We start from the raw sequence: 25,001 nt of genomic DNA on the forward strand, positions 1-25,001 counted from the left end.
GCAGAAATTTGGCAGATGGAATATAATGTTGGAAAGTGTGAGGTTATGCACTTTGGCAGAAAAAAATCAAAGAGCAAGTTATTATCTAAATGGAGAGAAACTGCAAAGTGCTACAGTACAAAGGGATCTGGGGGTCCTGGTACATGAAACACAGAAGGTTGGTATTCAGGTACAGCAGGTGATCAGGAAGGCCAATGGAATCTTGGCTTTTATTGCAAGGGGGATGGAGTATAAAAGCAGGGAAGTCTTGCTTCAGTTATACAGGGTACTGGTGAGGCCACACCTGGAATATCGCGTACAGTTTTGGTTTCCATATTTAAGAAAAGATATACTTGCTCTCGAGGCAGTTCAGAGAAGGTTCACTCGGTTGATTCCGGAGATGAGGGGGTTGACGTATGAGGAAAGGTTGAGTAGGTTGGGCCTCTACTCATTGGAATTCAGAAGAATGAGAGGCGATCTTATCGAAACATATAAGATTGTGAGGGGGCTTGATCGGGTGGATGCGGGGAGGGTGTTTCCACTGATGGGTGAGACTAGAACTAGGGGGCATAATCTTAGAATAAGGGGCTGCTGTTTCAGAACTGAGATGAGGAGAAACTTCTTCACTCAGAGGGTAGTAAATCTATGGAATTTGCTACCCTAGAGAGCTGCGGAAGCTGCAACATTAAATAAATTTTAAACGGAGATAGACAGTTTCCTAGCTGATAAGGGAATTAGGGGTTACGGGGAGCGGGCAGGGAAGTGGACGTGAGTCTAGGTTCGGATCAGCCATGATCCTATTGAATGGCAGAGCAGGCCCGAGGGGCCGTATGGCCTTCTCCTGCTCCTACTTCTTATGTTCTTATGAAGAATGGACACGTGAGCAAGCTACTAGAGGACTGCCAGAGTCTTGTGGTACTGTATCCCGGCAAGAGACAGCACCTTCAGGGGATGGAGGGAGAAAAGTTAGAAACAGGAGGGTTAGAAAACATCCAGCACTGTGACTGACGACCAGTTCCGATGTCTAAAAGCCTCCTGAACTGAAACTGGCGGCTGTGCAGAGCAGTATTTACCATGTCACAATTCTGCTCTGAGATTTCAACTCAATTCGGAAAGTCTGCACACAAGAGAAGTGTTTTGACCTTGGTGAGCCACATAGTGCGCACCATGGACCCTCAAGGGGCCATCTTTTGCGTTTGGTTTTCTGAGACCCCTAACACCACCAGCAGGTTCCCAAACACAGCGGTGGAGAAATTGGGAAATCACGGGAGCACCGGCCACCATTTCCCCTCCTTTGATTTCAACGGACAGATATTCATGGGCAGCGGAACCGGAATTGTACAATAAGATGGCCGCTGCCTTCAAGGCCCCACTGGTGGGTCTCAGAAAATTCCACCCATAAAGTTTAAATCCTTATCCGCTCCCCCCCCCCCACCTCCATTAATTTTGCACAAATCTCAAGCTGCTGATTTTAACAGATTTCGGTGTTCCGAGTTAGACTTTATCCGCCAATAAGGCAAGATTGGTAAAGTTAGCAGATTACAAACCTCCGACATTCACAAAAAGGACAAATCAGCAAGAGATAAATATGGACACAGTTGTCTGGGCTTCATGGATGAGATTGCCAGGGCTCGTGGATCATAGTTTGCACACCACTGTCCTACAAGAACACAAGGTCCATCAGTCTTTTGGATGAGACGTTAAACCGAGACCCCGTCTGCTCTCTCAGGTGGATGTAAAAGATCCCACGGCCACTATTTCGAAGAAGAGCAGGGGAGTTATCAACGGTGTCCTGGGCCAATATTTACCCCTCAATCAACTTCACTAAAAAACAGATTATCTGGTCATCATCACATTGCTGTTTGTGGGAGCTTGCTGTGCACAAATTGGCTGCCGCATTTTCTACATTACAACAGTGACTCCACTTCAAAAAAGTACTTCATTGGCTGTAAAGCGTTTTGGGACGTCCTGAGGATGTGAAAGGCGATACAGAAACGCAAGTCTTTCAGTGAAGGAAAGTTCTTCAGCCCATTGATTTCATTCTGCCAGAATACCAACCCTACTCTCTCTCTCCATCACAACATCTAGCTCTCCAAGTCATGTCCTATGAAAATAATAATTTATGACCGGTATTCAAACACGGAATACACACGTCTGCGCACCTGAAACACAGGCGATGCAAAAGTAAATACATATCCGTCGCGTTAAAAATAATGTATTTCTTCACAGAAAGGATTTTGGAAGTGAGTTAGAGGTTTAAAAACAAAATGAATTCACACCGGTTTAAACAAAATAGCCACAGGCTGCAAGACATTGAAGATCTGTATTAAAACCAGACAGGCCAGTTTGTGGCGTGTCACAGCTCACCGTTTATTCCAAAGTGAAACAATGAGGGTCAATTGTCTGGTCCCAGACCCATTAGTCAGGAGGAACCCCATTCATTTTGGGGACAGCGGGATAGGTTTTCTTTAAAGCCACACCCCAAGGGAGAGGCAGGGTGGGGTGGTGGAGAGGTTTTATTTGGAGGCCTATTGGGGATTAAGTTAGTATCACAACACCTTCCAACAGGACAACACGCTTTTCCCCACTGTTGTGGATTCTCCTGCCATATTCAATCTCCGAAAGAGACCGACTACCCAAAGGACAAACTTGGAAGATGCAAGGATCGCAGTTGAACTTACCAGCCAGAGAAGCCGTGTGATTTTAATATAACCCTCACCTTTCCAAGGGAGCATAGGTTGAAAGGTGGATGACTGAACATTCACAAAGCTGGCACCAATATTGGAGGCTGTTCTACTGTGCTGCCAATGGGACAGCATCTCCATTCCATTAGTCACTCAAGTGAGGCTATTGGGCCAGTAAAACAATGGCTCATAATTTGCTGTCACAATAATGGTGAGGCTAATGGCGCTCGGCGTTATTTATGCACAGATGCTACAGCAACTTCAGGCGAGGGGTGACAGTAATCGGTCATTTATGAAAGAAAGACTTATGAAATAATACTGGGCGGCCTGCGGGAGGCGCTGTCCAGGGAGAGTATAAATACTTGGGCATGGGCCCAGCTTGAGCAGGACATTCTTAACAGGAACTAGTGAAGGACACAACTAGACCTCCATGTTGTAAAACAGTTGATTAAAGCTTTGTTTAATGCTTAGACCAAGTGCCTAGTAGTTTTCTTACGTCAAGGGGCAAATGCGCGGGTGAACGTGAATATCACAAAGTTTCTGTCTGAGTTGCTCTGCTCCACCGTTAGCTTCGCGGAAACGGCATCTCGCCGACTGCCTCACCATTGAAATGCATTGAATGGCGCGAAGTTGCTGTATTTGAAAGAAAAAGTCTTGCATTTATATAGCGACTTTCACTGGACGTTTCAAAGCACTTTACAGCCAATGAAGTACTTTGGAAGTGTAGTCGCTGTTGTGATGTAGGAATTTAGTGTAATGCAGTATTTGCACGGTAGATACAAACTAAACTCGCCACAGAAAGTTACGCTCTGTCCATTTCATTCTAAGTACCCTTTTAACGATGTGGTAAGTGTTAACTACTGCCAACCAACCTCTCTGGCACTGAAAATGAACTACTACAAGTGTGGAGTCTCATTCCTTCAGGTTTCAGTTGTTGTTGGGAGATTTAAAAAATGCAAAATTTAAAAGTAAAAACTTTTTTTTACTTTTCCTTTCTCTCTCTCTCTTAATCCAATCTTTCTTTCCCTCACTTTATTTCTCGTTCTGTATCTGGTTTGACATTGAATTCACCCTCTATAATTTACACTTCCTTCTCAGTCCTTGCGCTGTTAATTTCACAATCCTTCACTCTGATTGGTTAAGGAGAGACTCCGTTGCTTGCCCTGTTCACTCGGGTCCCAGATGCCCGGTTTCCCCTCGCTGCGCCGTTATCAGCTCGTGCGTTCAGCAACTTGCCGCACAAAAACATTTACAAACCTTAATGTGCAACGGGCAAGTCTAACGAACGGCAGACACTGATCCCAATCGGGAGCTGCCTGTGACTGGAGAATTCAACATCTAACTGTTTCGGAGTCCCAACCTCAGAGGCTCCCGATTGCAAGTAAAGACTGCCGAAGAACATGATAAAGTTACAGAGTCTGTAGCACGCACCAAATGTGGATACAGGTCCCCAGCCTGTCCGCTTAGCATTTGTGGGTGGCAAAGGTACAGGATGTGTCTATCAGTATCTGATCGCCATCCAAACTGTAAAACACAGGCTGTATATTCTATATATAATATATACGTTTTGAAGACCAGGACCTCAAACCCGGCACTAAGCTCATGGTCTGCAGGTATGCCTCAGAGACATGGACCATGTACAGCAGGCACCTCAAAGCACTGGAGAGGTACCACCAACGCTGCCTCCGCAAGATCCTGCAAATCCATTGGCAGGATAGGCGCATCAACATCAGTGTTCTCGCTCAGGCCAAAATCCCCAGCATCGAAGCTCTGACCACGCTCGATCAGCTCCGATGGACGGGTCACATTGTCCGCATGCCCGATACAAGACTCCCAAAACCTACGGGACCAGGATGGTGCCGGTTGATGAAAGATTCTGGATAACACCAAGGCAATTTTTAACACAAACAAAAATAAAAATAACTCGGCCACCGCGGGAGACTCGGACTCGGCAAAACGAGTGCTGGATGGATTCGGCAAGATTTCCGGTTATCTATTTTGCCGGTTATTAAAGTATTCCAGATGATTAAGTGCCGTTTAAACAAGAATTTACTGTGTATTATATATTCTCCTAAACTCTCCCTTCATTTTCTTGGCAATGACCTTAGATTTACGCCCTCTCGTCACCGACTAGTTTTTCCCTGCTTACGTTATCAAAACCCCATCGTGAATCTTGATAACCTCTTGTCGGATCTCCTCTTAACATTTCTATTCTAGTGAAAGGAGCCCCAGTCTCTCCTCATAACCAAAGCTGGCCATCACAGGGACCTGCTGTAAATGGGCTCACCCTGATGTCAATTTGAGACCAATGCTCGGCTTTCACCTTCAGTCCAACTTTTGGAGTTTGCACGGCCGCAATTGGCTGACAAAAGTGCAAAGCCTGGGGCGTGAACTCTGAAGTACCACACACTCAAAACTTTCCGAGACAGATCAATATACAGCGCCGACTCCATTAGAAACAAGCACCGGGGTGTCACCTAGTGCCAGGCAGGCGAGGGCGGCCCTGCCTGGGACAGCGACCCTCGGCCAAAAGGTCACCCACCGAGCGCCCTAGTTCCAACGCGACAGCATCCTGGCCTCCCATTATTTATCTGACTTGGCGGAATTGAGCTGAAAGCAGAAATCAAAGCTTCTCCATTTCCCCCTTGGCACCTTGCTGTGCCTGGCACCCACTCTCCAGGCAGCAGAGGGATCCTGCACGACAAGAAAGGACAGACAGGCAGGGCCCTTGTAAAGTAGATGCGACTGTACCTGTATCCGTGAAGGGTTTCAGCCAGTTCGCTGGGTGCTTTGCTCCGGCTCCAAATTCTGTGTCCGGGTCTCTGCGGGGATAAAAAGGGAGAAACACGGAGGTGAATAAAGCCTCGTTCTTTTGATGCTGGGAAAAAGATTCACCTTCTCTGTGCCATATTTTTGGACCAGAACCCGTGACAAACAGAAGGCAAGGGCTGACATAAGAAAACTACTAAGCACTTGGTCTAAGCGTTAAACAAAGCTTTAATCAACTGTTTTACAACATGGAGGTCTAGTTGTGTCCTTCGCTAGTTCCTGTTAAGAATGTCCTGCGCAAGCTGGGCCCGTGCCCGAGTATCCCTGGACAGTGCCACCCGCAGGCCGCTCAGTATTATTTCATAAGTCTTTCTTTCATGAATGACTGATTCATGTCAAGGGCGTTATCTGCGGGTTAGTGGAAAGCACTGTGCTCGAGCACTGCAGGCGACGGAGGTGGGCAGTTGTGTCCCCCAGTACAATAGAGGAAAGGTTACAGATGAAGAAGAAAAAAAACAACAACTGCAAATGCTGGAATTCTGAAATGTAAAGAAAAAAATGCTGCAAATTCAGATGCAGGTCAGTCAGCATCTGAAAAGACCCATTAACACTTCAGACGCGCTGTAACTTGAAAGGTTAGTTGTGCTAACACCAGCGAAGAGGCTGGTATGTTTTGGGAGTGCAGTTTGCACGACTCAAAGCTGAAAACAGTGCGTCGCAACTTCCTTTGCACGCCAACCTTCTGAGGACTGAGCCGAGCTGTCCCTTCAACCAGCTTGACCTGGCTGGTGAGACTCGACGGATGAAGGGAAAGCTAGATAAACACGCGAGGGAGAAAGGATAGGGAAGGATATGTTGATGGGACAATAGCAAAAGACTGCGGACGCTGGAAAGCAGAAATAAACAGCAGAAAATGCTGGAAACACTCAGCAGGTCAGGGCAGCATCTGTGGAGAGAGAAACAGAGTTAACGTTTCAGGTCTGTGACCCTTCGTCAGAAATGGAAGAGCTTAGCGGTTAGATGTGTTGATGGGGTTAGAGGAAGGAGGGTGGGAGGAGGCTCGTGCGGAGCATAAGCACTGGCACCGGCCTGTTGGGCCGTATGGCCTGTTTCTGTGCTGTAAATACTATGTGATTTCAGAGTTCTCATGCACCATCCCCGGAGAGAACGGAACCGAAACACTGGCCTCCATTGCCACTCTGCAAGCTACACCTGCCCTTTCTCTTTCTTGGTGACGTGTGCCAGGGCTGCCGACACCCGTTGGAACGACACCACAGCAGGCGCGAGGGCCTTCGGCAAAGGAGCTGAGCAGAACGAACCGTCGGACAAACTGTGAAAGAGGCAAATCAGTGAGCAGCAAATACAAGGCTGGCGTTAATAATTCAAGACTCAAACTGAGCACTTCCTCTCGCGGAGCTGCAACTGGCTCCCGTGCTGCTCAAACAAGAGGCAATGACAGGAGCCGAGATAGAAAACGAATGGGTTTCCACTTACAATTTCAGGTCACCGCTTTCAATGGTCAATAAGGGGCTGCTCCTGACTCACCGAACCCTGAGATACAGCCTGAAATCAATCCGAGCTTTGCAAGCCTCAGTACGAACGAATGAGAGACATGCTGTGATTTATATGACTGTGGTTTATCCTGCTGCACGCAGCATTACAGCCTAGTGCAAGCAACTAGCTCTCAGGCTGTTCATTTTCTTCCATTCCACCATTTCTCTTTCTCTCCCCCTCCTGAAGGCATCGGGCGACTTCCCTCGCTGGGCTACAGTTCCCACACGCAGCGGTCACCTTCCAGTTTTTAGCCCAAGCAGCTGTTATTCAGGTTTGCTCCTTGACGGGGAAGGCTGGTGAGGCTATTAAACTGTGGAAGACCTCGCGGCTGTGTTCTCCTGTCCCCAGTTGGCATCCAGACAAGTAAGGGGTCACTGCGCTGCAGTCAGGATAAGAAAGACGCACTTATACAGCGCCTTTCACCACCTGAGGACGTCCCAAAGCAATGAAGTACTTTTTGAAGTGTAGTCACTGTTGTAATGTAGGAGACGCGGCAGCCAATTTGCGCACAGCAAGCTCCCACAAACAGCAATGTGATAATGACCAGATGATAATTTTTTAGTGATGTTGGTTGAGGGATAAATATTGGCCCAGGACACCAGGGAGATGGGACCTCATTCGAAAGACGGTGCCGCACTCCCTCAGTACTGCACTGGAGTGTCAGCCTAGATTTTGAACTCAAGTCCCTGGAGTGGGCCTTGAACCCACAACCTTCTGACTCAGCACTACCAACTGAGCCATGGTTAACATGGATGATATTTCCTTCTGTGACCCAGGATGCTGTGGTCAACTGTACTAATCCTACCATTGCTCCAACTGAGATCAGCCAACTCAGCGTAGACAAGGGATTGACTACGAGATCTTCCTGGTCCATTTGACCCTAAAATGGGGACTTCACTCCTGGGCATTCAGGACACATCTACTCGTCTTAATTTGGAATCTTAATGACAATACTTAATTGCTTCAGTTTCTTTCCCGTCTCTCCTGAAGGCGCTGACTCATGCTGTGGTTGCATTGCACATCACTGAAGCAGCCATTCTTCACAAGCCTAAACATGAGTATTGATGGGATATTCGACCGCAGGCAGCATCACTGCTCAGCCCAAAACCTGTCCCCACCCATTGTTCACACACTAGCACTTTCCACCTTGGGTGATGGGGTGAAAGTGGGCTGGGGGGGGTGGGTGGGGGTAGGGGTGTCACTAGATAAGGATCAGAACTGTGAATAATGGCCTTTCATTTTTCTCTTTTCCAGTCTAGGGAGCCTGAAGCCAATTCACAGAATCACAGAAACCCCACAGTGCAGATAGAGGCCATTTCGGCCCATCGAGCCTGCACCGACACATATCCTACCCGATCCCAGTATCCCCTACACCAACACATATCCCACCCTATCCCCGTAACCCCACGTATTTAATCCCCCTAACACTAAGGGTCAATTTATCATAGCCAATCAACCTAACCCGCACATCTTTGGACTGTGGGAGGAAACCGGAGCACCCGGAGGAAACCCACGCAAACACGGGGAGAATGTGCAAACTCCACACAGACAGTCGCCCGAGGCCGGATTCGAACCCGGGTCCCTGGCGCTGTGAGGCAACAGTGCTAACCACTATGCCACCGTGCTGCTATAGTGTCTCAACTATAGTGTCAGCTGTGGCTCAGTGGGTAGCGCTCTCTCGCCTCTGAGTCAGAAGGTTGTGGGTTCAAGTCCCCACTCCAGGGACTTGAGCACAAAATGTAGGCTGGCACTCCAGCGCAGTGCTGAGGGAGTGCTGCACTGTCGGAGGTGCCGCCTTTCAGATGAGATGTCCGCCTGTCTGCCTTCTCAGGTGGACGTAAAAGATCCCATGACACTATTTCTACAGTACAATAGTGACTACACTTCAAAAAGTACTTCATTGGCCGCTCTGGGTCGTCTGGTGGTTGTGAAAAGCGCTATATAAATGCATGTGTTTTTTTTACATTGAAGATGAGTAGGGGAGTTATCCCCGGTGTCCTGGCCAATATTTATCCCTCAACCAACATCACTAAAAAATTCTCTGGTCATTATCACATTGCTGTTTGTGGGAGCTTGCTGTGCGCAAATTGGCTGCCGTGTTTCCCACATTACAACAGCAACTACACTTCAAAAAGTACTTAATTGGCTGTAAAACGCTTTGGGACGTCTTGAGGTCGTGAAAGGCGCTATAGAAATGCAAGTCTTTCTTTCTTAACTCATCAGCCCAACAGAGATCAAAGGAGGCCAGCGTTTGAAGTTGCCGCTCTCCTGGTCTGTATATCTCAGCACCACACTGCACAGTGCGTTTACCCATTGAATCAGCGGGAGATGACATTCTCGATTTTTGAACATACATATTTCAAATTTTTCCTCAGGATTTTCTAGAAGTCAAACATGGAACTCTCCTCATAACAGAAGGACAAGTTTAAGGAACCACCATGGTGCTTTTAGTTTATTTATTTACAGTGCTTTCACAACTCCCCCAAGTATAACACAGTGCACTGTTGAAATCACTTCACAGCAACACTATGCTTGGAATGTCAATGCGGTGTGAATCTGAACTGATTCCGATGTGAACTAAGTGACATTCTCTCCTCCAGGAAGTGTCACTCTGCTTCATTCCAGGGAGTTTTTAGGTTGAGGTAAAAAAAAACACCTCATCATATCTCCGAGTGCTTCACCTACAATGAGCTACTCCAAAGTGCAGTGAATAACATAGGAACAGGAGGAAGCCGTTCCACCATTCAACTGGACCGTGGTTGATCTGCATCGACAACGACCACTTGCATTTATATAGCGCCTTTAACGTAGTAAAACGTCCCAAGGCGCTTCGCAGGAGCGTGATCAGGAACGAGTGTTATATAACAAACACAGCAGCCATGTTGTGCACAGCAAAATCCCACACAAACAGCAAGGGGTTGAATCACTGGTTAAATCTGCTTTCGATGGAGTCGGCTGAAGGAGGAACCTTGGCCAGGACCCCAGGAGAACTCCCTGCTCTTCTTCAATTCCACATGAACAACCAGCCAGGGCAGACACCACAAGCCTTGCTGGTCTGTGTGGCTTAGATACTGGAAACCTGCTCGGCCATTATAATTCTCACCTTATGGGATACGGAGGCATAGTGTGAGAAATGGCCATCTAGAGACTTGTTCCTGGGAGGGGGGGGGGGTCATTAGTAACTAATGTATGACATTTTAGTTCACTGGTGAAAGTGAATTAACTCAGCGTGCCAATTGTGGCTTTCTGCTACGATGGCATTCTGAAAGCAGGCCAACTGTACCAGCTGTATCCACTTCCAACGATCCATCCGCACAATACGCCATCTGTACGTCTATTCCTCTCCAAAACCCATCTGTGCAAGTGTCGCAACTTTAGCCATTGTACCAAGCGTGCCCCCAAAATACCTGTTGTGCCAACTGTCGACATAGTCTATCACAGCAGCTGTGGCAGGCCTGCCCGACTGAACACAGGCCAGCTTGTTGAAGCCGTGAGCGACAGCAGTGCTCGTGTTTGTCTGATGTGTCAGAATTGCTGCCCGCTCCCCACCCCCCCGCCCCGCAGTTAATGAAAGCGCCGATAGCGTGGAGGTGCGAGAAATTATCAGGGCTCGGAGACATCATCCACGTTTCCCTGGCAGCAGGAAAAAGGGGGAAAAAATAGCCACTTGGACCAGCAATACAGCCTAACCCGACCCTGCTCTCGCTTTCAACAAGGGGTCACTAAACAACAATCAAAAGCTGGAATTATATAGAGGCGGTGCAACGAAGGTTCACCAGACTGATTCCTGGGATGAGAGGGTTGTCCTATGAGGAGAGATGGAGTAGATTGGGCTGATACTCTCTGGAGTTGAGAAGAATGAGAGGTGATCTCATTGAAACGTATAAAATTCTTAAGAGGGCTTGACCAAGTTGATGCCGGGAGGATGTCTCCCCTGGCTGAAGAGTCTAGAACCAGGGGTCACAGTCTCAGGATAAGGGGTCGGCCATTTAGGACTGAGATGAAGAAAGTTTCTTCACTCAGAGGGTGGCGAATCTTTGGAATTCTCTACCCCAGAGGGCTGTGGAGGCTCAGTCGTTGAGTATATTCAAGGCTGAGATCGATAGATTTTTGGGCACTAAGGGAATCAAGGGATATGGGGATAGGGCAGGAAAGTGGAGTTGAGGTCGATGATCAGCCACGATCGATGGAGCAGGCTAGAGGGGCCGTATGGCCTACACTTGCTCCTAATTCTTATGTTTGTTTGAAGCCTAAGTGATTCCCGCCACCTTGAGGAGCTCCAAGTCCAACTGTAGCAGCTGAAATCAGCTGACTCCGAACAGGCCGGAGATTGAACCTGGGACTCAGGTGGAATTTACAGCTCCAATCTTACACTGGCAATGGCGGTCATCATCCGAGCTATCCGAGGAGATGGGGAGTATAAATAACTTGAAAATGAACATAGATGGATGAAAATAACAATATTCCTCCTAGGCTGTTCCCACTAGTTGATGGGACAAGGACAAGGGGACACAGATTTAAGTTTTTGGGCAAGAGATACAGGGGGGATGTGAGGGGAAAACTTTTTTACGCAGCGAGTGGAACTCGCTGCCAACGGAAGCGGTGGAAGCGGAGACACTCAATGTTTTCAAGGGGAGACTGGATAGGCACTTGAGGGAAATAAACTTGTAGGGCTCCGGGGATAGAGCGGGGGAATGGGACTGACTGGATTACTCTGCAGCGAGCCGGCACAGATTTGATGGGCCGAATGGCCGCCTTCTGTGTGGTTATGACTCTATGCATGTCTTTGTGCACTATTAGTTCTCACGGGTGGATTTTATACATAAAAGGCCGAGTTAGTTCACTGTTTATAATTAACTGCAGGCCTCACACAAAACCACAACTTCCATCTTCACACTTTTCACAAAAGCAGATGCCGCTGAGCTCACACATAAGTAATATCAAGTTTCACAACTTTTTGATAGCTAGTTCCCCCACTGAGCACTGACATGAATCATCCACGGCAACTGCGCCTTATATAAAATTCAGCAACCACGGTCGTCACAGATTCACGCACTCCTAAACACATCAGCATGTTCTACACAAGGCCCCATCTTCCATTGTCCTGCATGTGTGGTTCGGGTTGCCAACCCTCTCGGATTGCCCTGGAGTCTCCCAGGAATTGAAGATTCATCTCCAGGGCATTGCCGTGAGCAGCCCAGAGAGAAAAGTCACAGGGGCATTTTGAAAGAAAAATGCTTTTCTTTCTTCAAACACTTTCAATTACTAGTTATAAAAATATTCGGGTCATTTTCGGGTTGGCAGGCTGTAACTGGTGGGGTACCACAAGGATCAGTGCTTGGGCCTCAGCTATTTACAATTTACATCGATGATTTGGATGAGGGGACCAAATGTAATATATCCCAGTTTGCTGCTGATACAACGCTAGGTGGGAATGTAAGTTGTGAAGAGGATGCAAAGAAGCTTCATGGGGATATAGACAGGCTAAGTGAGTGGGCAAGAACATTGCAAATGGAATATAACGTGGAGAAATGTGAAGTTATCCACTTTGGTAGGAAAAATAGAAAAGCAGAGTATTTTTAAATGGTGAGAGATTGGGAAATGTTGGTGTTCAGAGGGACCTGGGTGTCCTTGTACACGAATCACTGAAAGTTAACATGCAGGTGCAGCAAGCAATTAGGAAAGCAAATGGTATGTTGGCCTTTATTACAAGAGGATTTGAGTATAAGAGTAAAGACGTCTTACTGCAATTATATAGGGCCCTGGTGAGACCACACCTGGAGTGTTGTGTACAGTTTTAGGGATAGGCACTGTTCTCTGCAGCCAGGAGCATGGGTCCCGAAGGCTATGGTGCCAGGGTAAAGAACATCTCCTCCGGGGCTGGAGAAGAACATGGAGTGGGAGGGGGAGGATCCAGTTGTTGTGGTCCACGTAGGTACCAACGACATAGGTAGGACTTAGAACAAGGTTCTGCTGAGAGAGTTTGAGCAGTTAGGGACTAAATTAAAGAGCAGAACCACAAGGGTGAAAATCTCTGGATTATTACCTGAACCACGAACAAATTGACAGGGTCAATAGGATCAGGGAGATGAATGCGTGGCTCAAAGATTGGTGTGGGAGAAATGGTTTTCGATTCGTGGAGCACTGGCACCAGTGCTGGGGAAAGAGAGAGCTGTTCCGTTGGGACGGACTACTCCTGAACCATGCTGGGACCAGAGTTCTAGCGAATCGAATAACTAGGGAGGTAGACAGGGTTTTACACTAAATAAGGCAGGGGGTAGGGGGGGGCGGCGGCAGTCCCGGTGGAGAGAAATCTAGAATGCTAAAGAGAAAAGACAAGGAAGCAGTGCAGGAAAGCGATTGGGGTAAGGATAACCAGATTGTGTCAGGAAGGGACAGAGCGTACAAACAAAGGAGTGCACTAACAAATAGGGTCCGGGTAAGAAAAAATGGTTGGTAATAAGACAAATAGGGCCACAGTACAAAAAAATGTTAAGATGTCTAAAAATGTTAAAAAGACAAATCTAAAGGCACTGTATCTGAATGCACAAAGCATTCGTAATAAGGTAGACAAATTAACAGCGCAAATAGATGTAAACGGATACGATATAATTGCAATTACGGAGATATGGCTGGAGGGTGAACAAGGCTGGGAGCTGAATATCCAAGGATATTCGATATTTAGGAAGGACAGGCAAAAAGGAAAAGGTGGTGGGGTGGCATTGTTAGTAAAGGATGAAATCTTGCAATAATGAGAAAGATATTGGCTCAGAAAATTAAGATGTAGAATCAGTCTGGGTGGAGCTAAGAAGCACCAAGGTGCAGAAAACATTGGTGGGAGTTGTCTATAGGCCTCCAAACAGTAGTGGTAATGTAGGGGACGGCATCAAACAGGAAATTAGAGATGCATGTAACAAGGGTACTACAGTAATCATGGGCAACTTTAATCTACATGTAGACTGGCCAAACCAAATATATAATAATACTGTGGAGGATGAATTCTGTGAGTGTGTACAAGATGGATTTTTAAACCAGTACATTGAGGAGCAAACTAGGGAACAGGCTATCCTAGATTGGGTATTGTGCAATGAGAAAGGGTTAATTAATAATCTTGTTGTGCGGGGTCCTTTAGGGAAGAGTGACCATAACATGATAGAATTCTTCATTAAGATGGAAAGTGAAGAAATCCAATCCGAAACTAGGGTCCTAAATCTAAACAAAGGAAACTACGAAGGTATGAGGAGTGAGTTGGCTATGATAGATTGGGGAGCTTCATTAAACGGCAAGACGGTGGATAGGCATTGGCTAACATTTAAGGAACGAATGCATGAATTGCAACAGTTATACATTTCTTTCTGGTGCAAAAACACAAAAGGAAAAGTGGCCCAACCATGGCTAACAAAAGAAGTTAAGGATAGCATTAGATCCAAAGACGAGTCATATAAAGTTGCCACAAAAAGTAGCAAGCTTGAGGATTGGGAGCATTTAGAATTCAGCAAAAAAGGACTGAGATTGATTAAGAGGGGAAAAATAAAGTATGAGAGTAAACTTGCAAGGAACATAAAAGTGGACTGTAAAAGCTTCCACAAGTATGTAAAAAGAAAAAGATTAGTTGAAAACAAATGTAGGTCCCTTACAGTCACAAAGAGGAGAATTTATAATGGGGAACAAGGAAATGGCAGAGCAATTAAACAAATACTTTGGTTCTGTCTTCATGGAAGAGGACACAAATAACTTCCCAGAAATGCTAGGGAACAAAGGGTCTAGTGAGAAGGAGGAATTAAAGGAAATTAGTATTATTAAAAAAAAAGTGCTGGAGAAATTAATGGGACTGAAAGCCGATAAATCCCCAGGGCCTGATAATCTGCATCCCAGAGTACTAAAAGAGGTAGCCATGGAAATAATGGATGCATTGGTTGTCATCTTCCAAAATTCTATAGATTATGGAACAATTCCTACAGATTGGAGGGTGGCAAATGTAACCCCATTATTTAAAAAAGGAGGGAGAGCGAAAACAGGGAAACAGACCAGTTAGCCTAACATCAGTAGTAGGGAAAATGCTAGAGTCTATTATAAAGGATGTGATAACAGGACACTTAGAAAGTATCAACGGGATTAGACAAAGTCAACATGGATTTATAAAAGGGAAATCGTGTTTGACAAACCTACTGAAGTTATTTGATGATGTAACTGGTAGAATAGATAAGGGAGAACCAGTGGATGTGGTGTATTTGGATTTTCAGAAGGCTTTTGATAAAGTCCCACATAAGAGGTTAGTATGCAAAATGAAAGTGCATCTGATTGGGGGAAATATACTGGCATGGATTGAAAATTGGTTAACAGACAGGAAACAGAGAGTAGGAATAAATGGGTCTTTTTCGGGGTGGCGGGCGGTGACTAGTGGGGTGCTGCAGGGATCAGTGCTTGGGCCCCAGCTATTCACAATATATATCAATGATTTGGATGAGGGAACCAAATGTAATATTTCCAAGTTTGCTGACGACACAAAACTAGGTGGGATTGTGAGTTGTGAGGAGGATGCAAAGAGGCTTCAAGGCGATTTAGACAAGTTGAGTGAGTGGGCAAATACATGGCAGATGCAGTATAACGCGGCTAAATGTGAAGTTATCCACTTCGGTAGGAAAGACAGAAAGGTAGAGTATTATTTAAATGATGATAGATTGGGAAATGTTGATGTACAAAGGGACCTGGGTGTCCTTGCTCACCAGTCACTGAAACCAAACATGCAGGTGCAGCAAGTAGTTAGGAAGGCAAATGGTATGTTGGCCTTCATTGCAAGAGGATTTGAGTACAGGAGCAAGGATGTCTTACTACAGATGTACAGGGCCTTGGTGAGACCACACCTGGAGTACTGTGTGCAGTTTTGGTCTCCTTACCTAAGAAAGGATATACAGGTACACTGTCCCTTATCCGAAAGCCTTGGGACCAGCTGAGTTTTGGTTTTCAGATTTCAGAAGGTATTATTATAAGACTGGGAAATTTGTATTTAATATAAATTGTAAAAGTTCAGGCTACCTCTTGCGACTGTTCCGTGTCTCATTCCCCTTCCTGCTTCTCTGGAAAGCCGGATATCGGCTGACTCCTACTAAGCTGGCCCGCAAATCAGGTCGGGGGTCGGGTGGGGGGTGTAATGTATATATACCTTATTAAGGGAGAGAACTACTTTTTACAGCTCTTGTATACTGTAGTACCGGCAGTGACCACACCTGTATATAAACCCTGATTAGCGATCTGTACAGATAGTTCTAGAGTAACCCTCATTCAGTAAACACCTGTTGAATCGTTCCCTGCAGTCTATTGTCTGATTATTGAAGGACACAACATTAAGATACATGGATATAACATTGGCGACGACGCAGATTCGAACCTACCTGCAACTCTGCATCACCTCCCAGGGATTCGCTCCTGGAGAACAGTGGAAGAAGGTCGAGTCCGAAGCACGGGCATCGACCACAGGCAACCGCCCAGTCATCCAGTGGAGATTAGGGCATCGCAGGGGAGGCTGTCGAGAGCCAGGCTTGGCTTTCCAGTCACGGTGGTCCAGCGAAACGGGCTGGCAACAGGTACTGCGCAGACCCTTCCCGGACAGCGGCGGGCTAGAGCCCGACCGGGCGGCACAGAAAAAGGCTGAGCAGCGTCGACGGGGGACAGAGAGAGGGCAGAGCGCACAGGGTGCAGCCGGTGTTCAGGACCGAGCGGCGTCAACGGGGGAGAGAGGGCAGAGCACACAGGGTGCAGCCGGTGTTCAGGACCGAGCGGCGTCAACGGGGGAGAGAGACGCGCAGGAAAACGCGAGGCGCTGCCATTGCCACGAGGACCGCAGAGAGCGGCGTTGGCAGCAGCGCAGGAGCAGCGCGCGACACCCACAGGGCGTCGCCATTTGCCACGAGGACCGCCGAGAGCGGCGTTGGCAGCAGCGCGGGAGACGCCATTTTAAGCCGCAGCGGGGAAGGAAGGAAAGCGCGGGAGACGCCATTTTAAGCCACTCTAACCACACCCAAAAATGCCGAAGAGTGGCAGTATCACAGCATTCAACAATGAAGTCGAAGATTGGACGACATATGTCGAATGCATAGAAGTATACTGCAAGGCGAATGAAGTGCCAGATGACAAGAAAGCGCTGGTATTGTTGAATTCAATGGGTGCAAAAACGTATGGCTTACTACGAAAACTAGTAACCCCAGAGAAGCCAGTAGAAAAGGATTTTGAAAACATAGTGTCAATCCTACAGGACCACTTAAACCCCACACCGCTGCTGATAGCAGAAAGATTTAAGTTTCACAAAAGGGACCAGCATAAAGATGAAAGTAATGCTGAGTATTTAACGGAACTGCGCAAGCTATCGAAACACCGCCAGTTTGGAACGGGACTAGCAGATACTTTAAGGGACAAGTTTGTGTGTGGGCTTCAAAGTGAAGGAACCCAGAAACGGCTTCTATCAGAAAAGGATCTTACGCTGGACAAGGTTTTCAGCATTGCAGTATCACACGAAGCAGCAGCACGGGGCGCTGCAGAGATACAACGGAGACCGCAAGAATATGGCACAAATGAAATGTCATACGGAACAGTGAAGTGCTATCGCTGCAGCAGAACAACACACGACCATAATGATTGCTGGTTCAAGGACAAAGTGTGCAGACAGTGTGGAAAAGTAGGACACATAGCAAGAGCCTGCAGGTCGGGAAAGAAAACCAGCTGCAAGAAATCTCCACAGGAGAAGTACAAGAAGGTACATAAGGTGACGGAGAGTAGTTCAGACGAACAGAAGAGTGATACAGACTCCGGAAGCAAGGAGCTGGGTTGTCTGAAACTACATAATGTGATCAAAACGGAGGATCACCAAACTATCTGGGTCACGCTCAAGATAGCAGGAGTCCAAGTGAAAATGGAATTGGACACAGGATCAGCCCTAACTGTCATAAACCGAAGGGACTACAAGCGGCTATTCTCACATATACCCTTGAGAGATACAAAGATTGTCTTGAAGACGTACACGGGGCAAAAAGTCTACCCCAAAGGAAAAATAAGGGTGAACGTTATATAGAACGGCAAGGAAATACCAAAAATGGACCTATACGTATTGCCAGATGGAAGACCACCACTACTAGGACGTGAATGGATCCGGAAGATACAGCTAGATTGGCATTCCATACAAGCACTGACTGTAGATGCCAAAAAGGATGACGACGTCACACCTGGACGACTGTCAAAAATGCTAACTGACGCACAGGAAGTGTTCCAGCAGGGACTCGGAACACTAAAAGGCATAACAGCGACGATCAAAAGAGAGGAAAATGCAAGCCCAAAGTTTTTTAAGGCCAGACCGGTACTTTATGCAATCCGCCCAGCTGGAAGGTTTGGAACGTTCAGGAGTACCGTCCAAAACGGACTGGAGCGAGTGGGCTACACCCATCGTTCCTGTAATGAAGAGGTCGTTGAGTAATACGCCTGGGGAACCAAAGAAGGTTCGCATCTGTGGGGACTTTAAGGTGACAGTGAACCCAGTCCTTCACACTGTACAATATCCGCTTCCGCGGATTGAAGATATTTTCGCCTCGCTATCTGGAGGGAAACGCTTCACTAAGATTGATCTGGCCCAGGCGTACCTGCAAATGGAGGTAGAAGAATCCTCGAAACAGTACCTCACGATCAACACTCATAAAGGTCTCTACCAATACAACCGGCTGGTGTTCGGGGTAGCATCAGCTCCGGCTATTTGGCAAAGGGCAATGGAACAAGTCCTGCAAGGGATTCCAGGGACCCAGTGTTATTTGGACGACATCCTGGTCACGGGCGAAAATGACAGTGATCACCTCGCCAACCTGGAGCAGGTGCTCACTAGATTGAAGGAATATGGGCTCCGAGCTAATCGCCACAAATGCGAGTTTTTCCAGAAGCAGATCTCGTATTGTGGCCACGTTATTGATAAAGAGGGGTTACATAAGTCCCCTGAAAAGATTGAGGCAGTAGTCAAGGCTCCAGCACCAGAAAATGTGTCACAACTGAGGTCGTTCCTCAGGCTGGTGAACTACTACCATAAGTTCTTGCCGAATTTGTCTACCGTAGTACACCCACTGAACACCCTACTGCAAACGGGGGTACCATGGAAGTGGAGTGACGAATGTAAACGAGCTTTCCAGAAGAGCAAAGCATTGATCACATCAAAAGAGGTGTTGGCTCATTTCAACCCAGCACTACCAATTCGGTTGGTGTGTGATGCATCACCCTATGGCATTGGAGCGGTGCTGTCGCACAAATTCCCGGACGGCTCGGAGAGGCCAGTAGCCTTTGCGTCTCGGTCACTAACCTCAGCCGAGCGTAACTACGCCCAGATTGACAGGGAGGCCCTCAGCCTAGTGTGGGGAGTGAAAAAGTTCAATCACTATCTGCACGGGCAGAAGTTCACCTTGCTGACTGACCACCAACCACTTGTCTCCATCTTTAATCCAAAGAAGGGCGTTCCGGTGATGACTGCGCAACGGCTACAAAGATGGTCCCTTTTTCTAGGGGCGCACCAATATGAAATCGAGTAGAAGGGCACGAAACAGCATGGAAATGCTGATGGGCTATCACGCCTGCCACTGCCTACTGCGGAGGAAGCACCAGCAGTGGATCCTGTCGAAATATTTCATTCGACTATAATTGAATGCTTGCCAGTAACTAACGCTGGTATAGAAAAGGAGACCCGAAATGACCCGACACTGTCTCGGGTATATGATTTGACGGTGAAGGGATGGCCAGCACATGGCGACTCACTGTTGCCAGCATTCTCATCCAGAAGAGAACAGCTGTCAGTATGCCAGGGGACCTTGATGTGTGGATCCCGAGTGGTAATTCCACCCAAGTTAAGGGAGAGAGTGCTCAATGAGCTTCACGAAGGTCATCTGGGAGGGGTGAAAATGAAAAGCCTTGCTAGGGCTTATGTGTGGTGGCCGGGGATCGATCAGCAAATCGAGGACCTGACAAAGAGCTGCTCAGGGTGCCAGAAGGTCCAAAATGCACCACCACATGCCCCTCTACACCCATGGGAGTGGCCCTCATCTCCATGGCAACGGGTGCGTATTGATTTTGCTGGTCCATTCATGGACTCAATGTTTTTAATAGCACTCGAAATGGCCTGAGGTGATCAAAATGTCCTCCACCACCACGGAGAAAACTATTGCAGTCCTACGGGCCATTTTTGCCAGGAACGGCTTGCCAGAGCAGATTTGCTCTGATAACGGACCACAGTTTGTGTCCGAAGAGTTTCGAAGATTTATGAAAAGGAATGGGGTAAGGCATTACACATCCGCCCCGTATCATCCAGCCACAAATGGATTGGCTGAGAGGTTCGTACAAACCTTTAAAAAAGCAGTAAGGGCCATGTGTGATGACGACATTCCACTGCAGCATAAGGTGGACAATTTCCTGTTAGCCTACAGAAATGCGACACATGCAGTCACCAACCAGGCCCCGGCCATGATGTTCTTTAACCGAAGGTTGAGATCTCATCTGGATTTGCTCAGACCAAATGTACGAAGAGATGTTGAGAGTAAGCAATTCCAGCACATCAATGAGAAGCCGACAAGGAGCTTCAATGTAGGGCAACCAGTCTTGGCCCGCGACTACCGAACAGAGAAATGGCAACCAGGAACGATATGCACACGGCAGGGGCCACTAATGTACACAGTGGATGTTGGGGAGAACATTGTGAGACGCCATGCTGACCAGATCCTAGAGTCACAGGAACGAGTCAACCCCATGTCTCGGCCATACGTACCTGGTGAGGAACCCGACGTACAGGTCGCATCTACCTCAGAAACAATAGCATTGGAAGCTGATGAACCAACCGACGACAGGCTGCTAGAATCGCCTCCGCACCAAGAGCGAGACACTCGGGAAAGGCGTTATCCAGAAAGAATCAGGAAGCCTCCCCAGAGACTGAATATATGAATGGACTATTTTCATATAACATTGTATATTAAAAATGTTAATTGTTAAATGAGTATTATGGTACTGTTAATCTAAAAGGGGAGGAATTGTAATGTATAATATATACCTTAAGGGAGAGAACTACTTTTTACAGCTCCTGTATACTGTAGTACCGGCAGTGACCACACCTGTATATAAACCCTGAGTAGTGATCTGTAGAGTTAGTTCTAGAGTAACCCTCATTCAGTAAACACCTGTTGAATTGTTCCCTGCAGTCTGTTGTCTGATTATTGAAGGACACAACATTAAGATACACGGATATAACGGGGGGGGGGGAGAAAAGAATATCGGACGGGCCGCGGTTCAGGTTGGGGGGGGGGGTCGGGGTCGGTGGGGGAGAAAAGAATATCGGACGGGCCGCGGTTCGGGTCGGGTCAGGAGAAAAGAATATCGGACGGGCCGCGGTTCGGTTTGGGTCGGGTCGGGGGGAGAAAAGAATATCGGACGGGCCGCGGTTCGGTTCGGGTCGGGTCGGGGGGAGAAAAGAATATCGGACGGACGCGGTTCGGGTCGGGTCGGGGGGAGAAAAGAATATCGGACGGGCCGCTGTATTGTTGGGTTCACTCTCCCGGTACCTCCTTCACACTGCCCGGCTCGGCCTGCAATCTCCTACCCAGGAGGGAACTCTGTGACCCTCTGCCCTGCTCAGCGTAAGTCGTGCGCCACTCTGGTCATGTTGTGCGCACGACTTACGCTGAGCAAAAAAACTTTCGGTTTTTAGAGGTTTTTGGTTTTCAGAAGTTCGGATAAAGGATAGTCTACCTGTACTTGCCATAGAGGGAGTGCAGCGAAGGTTCACCAGACTGATTCCTGGGATGGCAGGACTGTCGTATGAGGAGAGATTGGGTTGATTAGGCCTGTATTCACTAGGGTTTAGAAGAATGAGAGGGGATCTCATTGAAACATATAAAATTCTGACAGGGCTAGACAGACTGGATGCAGGGAGGATGTTTCACTGGCTAGAACGAGGGATCACAGTCTCAGGATATGGGGTAGGACATTTAGGGCTGAGATGAGGAGAAATTTCTTCACTCAGAGGGTGGTGAACCTGTGGAATTCTCTACCACAGAAGGCTGTGAGGCCAAATCACTGAATATATTTAAGGATATATAGATTCCTAGATACAAAAGGCATCAAGGGGTATGGGGAGAGTGCGGGAATATGGTATTGAGATAGAGGATCAGCCATGATCATATTGAATGGCGGAGCAGGCTCGAAGGGCCGAATGGCCTACTCCTGCTCCAATTTTTCTATGTTTTGGTCTCCTTACCTAACGAAGGATATACTTGCCATAGAGGGAGTGCAACAAAGGTTCACCAGACTGGTTCCTGGGATGGGGGAATGTCCTATGAGGAGAGATTGAGTAGACTAGGCCTATATTCTCTAGTTTAGAAGAATGAGAGGTGATCTCATTGAAACATACAAAATTCTTACAGGGCTTGACAGGGTAGATGCAGGGAGGATGGGGAGTCTAGAACCAGGGGCCACAGTCTCAGAAAAAGGGGTCGGCCATTTAGAACTGGGATGAGGAGAAATTTCTTCACTCAGAGGGTGATGAATCTTTGGAATTCTCTACCCCAGAGGGCTGTGGAGGCTCAGTCGTTGAGTATATTCAAGAAAGACATTGATAGATTTTTGGATATTAAGGGAATCAAGGGATAGGGGGAGAGTGTGGGAAAGTGGAGTTGAGGTCGAAGATCAGCCATGATCTTATTGAATGGCGGAGCAGGCTCGAGGGGCCAAATGGCCAACTCCTGCTCCTATTTCTTATGTTCTTCTTGGAGATGGGGGGGGAAAAAATGCTGTTTCACCAACAGTCAAGATAAATCCAATTGGGTAACGAGGAGCCTGTTCCCTTTCCAATTGGCCGTGGGAAGTCTGGAGGATGGACCAATGGTGGGAGGTCATGTGAGGAAACCTCCAGGACTACATCCAATCAGAGTTGGTGACCCTGCGTGCCGTTCAGTATACCATGTCTGCTCGATTAACTTCAAGTCTCATATAGCCACAGCAAGCAAAGGCAGCAACTGACTGATAAAGGTCTAAATAAACTACGGTAATTTTAAATGTGATTTTAGTAAAGCACGATGGTGGGTGTATGAGCTACGTCCACTTGAACTGTGGAAAAACATCCAACAGTACAATTATAGATTTTGCTTTTCTATATTTGGGGTGTGTTTGGAGAGCGCATGTTGACCTATACAACACTAGGGTGAAGTACTGGTGGGTATAGCTATGGTCAGGAGCAAACTGAGGTGAAACCTCATGAGGACTGTAAGGATGTCAGTTTTTGAATACGAGAATTTGGGGGCATCCCCTTAACACCAGTCAATGGTGCATCAATGTTGCAATTAGGAAATTGGTTAGATCTTGACTGGAGACACTCTGCAAGATGGAGTTTATAAACTAACTCCGAGTAGAGTGTGTGTAAATTGTTGTTAACCTTAATAAAACTAGTTGTCTTTCCTTTGTCAACCAATGTTGGATTATTAAGGGATCCCAGCAAGACAACACAAGAACACAAATATTGCACAATTGTACACTGGCTTTTGTACAACTTTGCCTCTCACTTATTGGTACAAATATATTAAGAAGGGAGGTCAGGTGGAATACTTTCACTATAAGGGTAATAAAGCTGTCGTTCACATTTCATGGGTAAGTCACTGAAGCGGACGGTATGGGGGGGGGGGGGCGTCAAAAGACAAGTGGCTGTCCTTCTGGGGAGAAGGGACTGAGGAATATGGTGAGAAGGTGCATAGGTGGAGTTGTTCCATCAAAAAGGGTCAGGCCTGCTGGGCCTCTTCCTGTTCCTAAAAATTCTTATGATCTTCTACAACTGGACAACTACACTATCCGGAGAGATGACTATTTTACTGAGCTACAGGTCCCTTGTTATTTGTGTTGTTAATCTGCCATGGTTACGCTGTGGCTGTTGTTAGTACAGCAGGTAGTCATATCCATCCCGGTCAGCGCAGAGGAGGTGTGGGCATGAACTACTTGGGGGAGGAAGAACAAAGTTACAAGAATGACGGGGAGAAATGAAGAAATTTGGAACGGCCCCCCAGATTCTCACCAACTTCTACCGGTGCACCATCGAGAGTATCCTGTCCGGCTGCATCACTACCTGGTATGGCAACTGCACCGCCATAGACCGCAAGGCTCTACAGATGGTGGTGAAAGCTGCACAACATACTATAGGAATTAAACTACCTGCTGTGCAGGATACCTACCCCGAGAGGTGCCGGGGGAAGGCCCGGAGAATCATCAAAGACGCGAGCCACCCCAGCCACAACCTCTTCGCCCTGCTCCCGTCCGGTAAGAGATACCGAAGCATACGGTCTCGTACCAGCAGGTTTTGAAACAGCTTCTACCCCCAGGCCATAAGACTCATGAATGAATAATTTATTATTTATTACTGTTGTTTTATTTATTATTACTGTATTTCTATTAGTATTTTATCATTGTTATGCCATATTTATTCCAATGTTGGGAGGACTCGTAAAAATCAACATTTCATTGTGCAGTACACATGTTTGCTGCATATATGACAAATAAAATTGAATTGAATTAATGGTGGCCTGCGTCGAGGACATCTTGATACAAGATAACTCAATTTTAGTGAGATCATTCGATATATGGTTCAACACAGCAACTGTTTCAGAGATTCTCCAGATCAGTAAAGAAGCCTTAAATCAGGAAATCCAGAGGCGCTGTGAATTGGACACGCCAATCTCCACAACTGAATCGCCCAGACCCGTGCTCCTTTTGAGCGAGGTTCTGCGCCAAGAGCAGAGTCTCAACCAGGTGTACGCCAAGCCGAGAATTTCTGACATTAACCTGGTAAAATGAGTGGGTTGACGCCAAGGTTAGCGGGTGATCAGAAAGGCTTGGTACACAGCAGCGCAAAACCTCGCCGTACGAGATGTTGAGTCTAAACTACAATGCAGGTGGTCGGAAGGCAATAATATAACAAACCAGTTCAGGTTGCATCATAGCTCAGGTGGTTTTATGGGCGTCACCTGA

The 25,001-nt window shown here is 47.1% G+C and overlaps 1 protein-coding gene across 1 annotated transcript in view; it reads right to left on the reverse strand.

Annotated features, from left to right (window-relative positions):
• The window catches only part of cuedc1b (CUE domain containing 1b), a 217,652-nt gene that overhangs the window by 115,652 nt on the left and 76,999 nt on the right, over positions 1-25,001 (reverse strand). Inside the window, exon 2 of the mRNA XM_085964907.1 lies at positions 5,415-5,485. The gene's annotated coding sequence lies outside the window, so the exon portion shown is untranslated. The remainder of the gene's footprint in view (positions 1-5,414; positions 5,486-25,001) is intronic.

This window comes from Somniosus microcephalus, chromosome 22 (genome assembly GCF_052327205.1).
Source record: "Somniosus microcephalus isolate GS21.2 chromosome 22, FLI_Smic_1.0, whole genome shotgun sequence".
NCBI lineage: Eukaryota > Metazoa > Chordata > Chondrichthyes > Squaliformes > Somniosidae > Somniosus > Somniosus microcephalus.